Genomic DNA, 6,572 nt, shown 5'->3' on the forward strand with positions numbered 1-6,572 from the left:
TGTGTGTGTGTGTGTGTGTGTGTAAAATATTACCTCGCACACACATTAAAATACAAAAATCAATTCCAATTTGATTAAAACCTTCTATAAATCTACATGAGAGTATATTTATGTCTTTGGGATAGGGAGGTATTTACCAAACATGACCCAAGAAGCACAAACCACAATGTCAGACTACAAATTCCACTAGCGTTTAAAATAAACATGTATACTTACCAGGCAGGAGAGATACCATGATCATGAAGGTGGTTTTCCCAGGGCGAGGCTTATCCATTGCACTCCGGATGTGCTAACCCCTGTGATTTCCCCAAATGTGAAAAACTCAGCTGCATAATTTGCAGCAGTGGAGGACTGCATTTGTACTCTCCCCTGGTTTTATAAATAAAAAAATAAGTAAAAAAAAAAAAAATAAACATGTTAACAAAGGGGAAAAAACAAGTGATAGGCCAGGTATGGTGGCTCACACCTGTAATCCTAGCACTCTGGGAGGCCGATGCGGGAGGATCACTTGAGGTCAGGAGTTTGAGACCAGCCTGAGCAAGAGTGAGACCCTGTCTCTACCAAAAATAGAAAAATTAGCCAGGGGTGGTGGTGCATACCTGTAGTTTCAACTATTTGGGAGGCTGAGGCAGGAGGATCGCTTGAACCCAAGAGCTTGAGCTTGCAATGAGCTGTGATGAATGAACTATCATTAAATGAATCAAAATTGATGAATCTCAAGTATATAATATTGAATGAAAAAATAAAGGCACAAAGGAATACAAACTGCAAGCATATATCCACATTAAGTCCAAAATTAAGCAACGCCAAATAATTTTTGATTTGAGAATGTAATTACTGGTGGTGTCTCGGTTGTGTATACAAGGAAACAGACTCTGGGGAGAATATATGCAGAAAGTTTACTGGAAAATAATTTTGGAAAAAAAAAAAACTATAATGGAGTGAGGGAACCATGACCTTGGGAGAAGGAGAAGTTGAACTGCGGTACAGTTGGAACAAAAGTTCAATCAATTTTACAGGGAGCTCTAGAGCTGGGGTGGCCATGAAGAGTGGACCTGAGTTGAAGGAGGTGGCTTAACACTTCATTTGACACAATAAGTGATTTGGACATTGAATGCAGTCTTCCCTTGGAGTGAAAACTTGTGTGAGGCAGCTTCCATCAGGCAAGGGTAATTCCTGGGAAAATCACACGGCTATAAGGTACAGCAGCTGACATTAACCACAGCTGGAGAAATTAGTGCCTCAGTCCTGAAGAGGGATCCGGCAGACACATCAGGGCATTTACTAAACCACAGGCTTCCCCTTGCACCACTCAGAGTCACTTGTTTTATGTAGTAAATTCATCCCCTCAGGGAGCTCTATCTCTGGGATTCCAGTGGCTCTCTTTTCTGGGGAAACTTAAGATCATAGTTAGTGGGATGAAATATAGTCCTTCTCACTAAAAATGGTCCCACAGCTACCGTTCATACTTACTGCCTTTCTCCTCTATTACCTATTCTAGAGCCTCCTCATCCTCAGCTAGCACCTCTGCTGGCCTAGGTGGCATACATAAGAGAGTGACTCAGACCCTCATCTCAAAGTAATCTGAGACTCCGGTCCTAATGCTCCTCTCAGGTGCAGCCGTGGCACTTGTCCATTTACCATCAAAATAGGACAGGGGACTGCAAGAAGAGTCTTCTAGTGGATCAGCTGGGTTCCAGTGTGTTCTTTGCTGCCTCTCATGTAATAAAAGCTTTACATCTACCTACTGGAGACACCACACCATACAATGATTGTCAATTTAGGAGGTACACCACATTCTGGAGGATGAAACCCCTTCCTTGCAGGTATCATTTGTAAGACAGTACCTTAGCTGTCCCTTCAAAAGTAATACCATCACTCTATCAGGTTGGCCGTATATAATAGGATAATTGGATCACATCACCATGTGCCCAGTCTTACACATTTTGGGTACTAAGTGAGTCTCTGAGTTCAAGGAAATATATGAAACCTCACATCGGTGGATCAAACACCCTGTGAGCCCTTGTATAATGGGGGTTCACATTATAGGAAAGGTAAACCCACAGGCAGCATATGTGTCTACTTCACTCTGAATAAATCACAGCCCCTTCCAGAGTGGAAATGTTCCATTGTAATTCACTTACCACTAAGTAGGTGATTGATTTCCTGAAGGAAAGGTGCAGCACCATAGGTATAATATTTGAATTTGTTTTTGTTAATAGGTAGGACATTCAGCAGCACAAGAAACTGGCCTTGGTGAGTGTGAGCCTATGCTATTGACCCCAAGCTCATCCTTCATACCTACCTCAATGGCTACTCCACTCTTGAGCCCATTGTGACAGCATTGACAAATACTGATGACAGAGGTCAGTTAATATCAACTGGTAAGTAATTTTGTCTACTCAATTGTTTAGTCCTCTTCTGTGTGCTTGCTTGTGTGCTTTGGCCCTGCTTGTGCACCACCCCTAATGTGCCATTTCCAACCTGAAAATTGTTGTTGATTCTTATGCTTTTGTGGATCTGACAGAGCCCAAGCTCATGATAGGCAGTTCTGGCTGTGTTAACACTTTATGGTCAAATGCTCCATGTCTTGCAGGGCTCAGTAGCATTCCAGATGTTTTCAAGTGGTTTATAGTATTCTGATGCAAATGGTATGCCATAGATCCAGACTTAGGGGTCTCCATTGCTATTCTCCTATTGGAATTTGTCATAAAGTCCACATGATAACTTTCACACCACAGATACCTCTGATAACACAAAGGTTACGTGGTCTAAGCATCAGGGCTGCTTACAACACAGTCTGGATATGACATAGAACAATTTCCTGCTCTGGGCTCCACTCAAAGCAGACAGCTTTCTGTGTCATTCAGTACATTGGTTGGAACAATGTACCAAAGGGTAGAATTGTATGCCTTTAGTACCTAAAGGACCATATCAATCACAGTGCCTTCTTCTTAGCAAGAAAAATTGCAAAATGCAAAACTTTGTCTTTTATTAGAAAGGGTGTCCTGCTGTACCCTCCATCATGGATTTCTAAAGACCTAGTTGATAAGGTGACCCCTTTTGTAGGGTTTATCTCCAACCCTTTGAAGCAAATGTGTCTTACCTTGGGCCTCTAATATACTTGTCACTTTTTAAAATTTATTTTTATATTGACAAGTAAAAATTGTTAACATTTATGGTTTACAATGTGTTGTTTTGATATATATGTGTGTTTGTATTTATATGTATGTGTGTATGTATATATGCACTTGTAGAATGGCTAAATCAAGCTATTTAACATATACCTTACATGCTTTTTTTTTTTTTTTTGGACTTGCCACTTCTCAACATCTCCCCCATCAGCCTTGGCCTGTAGAGATCATCCACCAAAACTTCTCAACAACTGTGTTACCCCTCTCACAAGCACATTCCATATTGCTTTGCTAAATATAATGATTGTCCTTTAAGCCCTCTTTTGGACTTAAACATAGCTGGCTGGTGAATTTTCCAGTCTTGCACAGTCTATTCCTTCTGGCACACCCTTTTCCATAAGCCTTTTGATCCCATTCTCCACCATCTGCCATGGCACTTGTGGCATTTCTCCTTCACTTAGTGTAGGTCCTCACTTGTTCCAGCATTTCAGAAGAGTCATACATTATCCTGAGTTCCTTGCCAGGGTGCTATTTCCTATGTCACAAATAAGTGTTCTCATATTGATAAATTCTTCCTTATCCAACTTTATATTCTACCCGTCGTGATTCATCATCCTTAGGGTACAGTCCCATAAATACTTTCATGGCTACCTATACATTCTGTCTTCTGGCTTATAGTTCCTTTTCTCCCTTGACAGGCCCAGCACTTCTTAGAGAGGCAGGTGTCGTAGAGATATGAGATGTCATCAGCTGACACTCTTGGCAGCAGGTAGAATAAGTGCCTTTTTATAAAAAAAATTGTAGCCACTATGTTATCTTTAATTTCCATTTTTAATAAAATTTTTCTGCGTTTAAGGTGTACAACATGATGTTCTTATATCCATATACAAAGTAAAATATTGCCTTTGCCTGAAAGTTTGATTTGGATGCATATCACAGTATTCACTACATTGCTAAAACTACCTTAAAAATAAAGGAAAGATCAACACAAAATGTAGAATGCAATTGGGAAGACATTATGGGATCTTCAATGTTATAGACAAAGTTTTATTTTTTAATCCATACAATGAGAGAATAGTTGTGCTTTTTAAATTATTCTTCTTTAAATTGGAGTTCATTCATATACTTTTTGTATATATTACATTATATAACCTATAATAAAAATAATTAAATAAAATGATTCCTGGCACTAAATGTATTAAAAAGAAACAGTTTGAGTCACTCGAAGAAACACATTTTTTAACTTTCAAAAATGGTAAGAATGGGTTGTATGACATATGTGAATATAAAGAGAAATTGTTGAGTTTGAAGATAAGAAGATGTAGATGGTTTCTTTTAATTGTGCAAAAACTCAAGGTGAATTGAGAAATGGAGAATTGAGGCAAACACTGTGACATGGTTTGTCCGTAGCCTTCCCCATTACAGCTGACAGCAAGCCCTTTCTTCCATTCATTCAGACCAAACACACTGGAGTCATACTTGATCTCTGTCTTTCTCTAACGCTCCACTTTCCTTCTGTCAGACAATTCTAGTCATCTAGACTTAAAGTATGTTCAGACAGCTATACCCAGGTCTCAACTACCATCATCTCTTGCCTGGATAACTGCAGTAACCTCCTAGTAGAACTTCCTGTTTGAACTGTAAAAGAAAAATTGCACTGGACAATTGTTAAAAATGTCAAAATCAAACTTTATTCAAGACTATCGCAATAGGTAAGAATGATTGACTTCAACTCTGTTGAAACAAAAGGCTGGAGAGTTTTAAAGCCCTAGATGAGCTAGTGGAAAAGTAGTGGGGGGTGTTAGGGGACCAGTTAGTTGTCAGTGAGATTAAGCCACTTGTGTTTGCCAATTTAGGCTTATGAAAGTTAGACTCTTACGCTGCCAAAGAGACAGGAAATGGGGACACAATCTTTTGTGATGATCACAGGTCAAAGAGATGACTCCGAGGTCCTTGAGAAAGGCATTCCTGGGTTGTGACATTGGCTGGAGGCTATGAGAAGATTTATATCTCAAAGAAGCAGAGAAAGCATTTGTAATTGCATGTTTGCTAAAGTAAATGCTGTAAGAAAAGGGAAGCTAGTGGCTACAGTTAGAAAGAAATCTGTATAAAGTTTACTCAAGTTAAGGGGAACATTAAGATCTCTTTGGTCACTACTCTTTGTACGCAAAATCTCTTCTCAACACAGCAACCTGACTGATCCTTTTAAAATATAATTTAGGTCATGTTACACCTCTGCTCAGAACTCTCCAGTGGTGTTTTCTTTGCCTGGACTGCTTTTTCTCTAGATTTCCATTTGACTGACTTTCTCACTGTTTACTTTCTGATTTTAATACAACAATCATTCCCACCCCTAACCCATCGCACACTATCAAATTCCTAATTGCCCTTTCGCTGATTATTTTCTTTTATACCTTAGCACTTATCTCCTACAATATGATATAATTTACCTACAATTTCCCCAGTATGTTTATTGTTTACTGTTTGTCTTTACTCTCTGGAATGTTAAATGTGTCGGGCTCAGAAAATGACACCACAAAGTATAGCGCTTTGGCATGCTAAGTACTTTACTTTGAACTAAATGACATTGGCAGGGCCTCAGAAGCAAAGTCTCTCTCTGACCTTCTCCCCAGCTTTCTCCTGTTCTCCTTTCTCCCCTAAGGCAGGCCACAGAAACTAGGATTTCTCTTTCCCAAGGTGGGTCATAGACACTAGAAATATTACTCTAACTTACCCTACCTTTCTGTGTAGGAGCTGGCCGTGAAGAAATTCTTCCTTGTCTGACAGTGGGTCATAAGACCCTCATTCCAGAAGAGGTTGGGTCCTGTATCTTGGAGGAAGGAATGCCACGCAGAGAGACTAAGAGAAAGTGGACTGGCCTTGCTAGATTTTCGTGATCAGTCTGTTACCATTAAATCCCGCCCTTTTTCCCCAATCACGTTTCTCTACAGCTGTTTGTTCTTTACCAAACCTAAGCATAAAAAGGGATGATTTTTCCTGAATCTTTGGGTCTTTATTTCTGAAGTCTCCTGTGACATATAAAACTTTGATTATATAAATATGGCATGCTTTTCTCTTGATAACCTGTCTTTTGTTACAGGAGTGTCTGCCTTTACCCTTATGATGAAGAGGAAAGTAATCATATCCTTTCCTCTCCTACAGCTGCATGAGGGTGGAAGTCTTTGCTTTGTTTTTTGATGTGTCATATGTACCAAGGACAGTGCCTGGTACATGGTGTCCACTAAATAAATATTTGTTGCATGAATATTCACTCATCCATGCTACAGAGAAAAAAAAAAGCTAACATAATTTCCTTCAGAAAATAGCAACATAATATTATCTGTTATCATTCAGGACTTGACTATTTTTCTACATAAGAATTAAATTCAAATATTAGTAATTGAGTACGCAAGTGGTACATGTCTCTGTACTAGAAGC

At 39.3% G+C, this 6,572-nt stretch overlaps 1 non-coding gene across 1 annotated transcript; it reads left to right on the plus strand.

The window, feature by feature from the left end:
* Positions 1 to 208: 208 nt before the first annotated feature.
* On the plus strand, positions 209 to 372 carry LOC138377762 (U1 spliceosomal RNA). Its single transcript, XR_011231906.1, has one exon. It is a non-coding gene; the product is annotated as a U1 spliceosomal RNA (small nuclear RNA).
* The last annotated feature ends 6,200 nt before the right edge of the window (positions 373 to 6,572 follow it).

The sequence above is a fragment of the Eulemur rufifrons genome, chromosome 29, assembly GCF_041146395.1.
Source record: "Eulemur rufifrons isolate Redbay chromosome 29, OSU_ERuf_1, whole genome shotgun sequence".
NCBI lineage: Eukaryota > Metazoa > Chordata > Mammalia > Primates > Lemuridae > Eulemur > Eulemur rufifrons.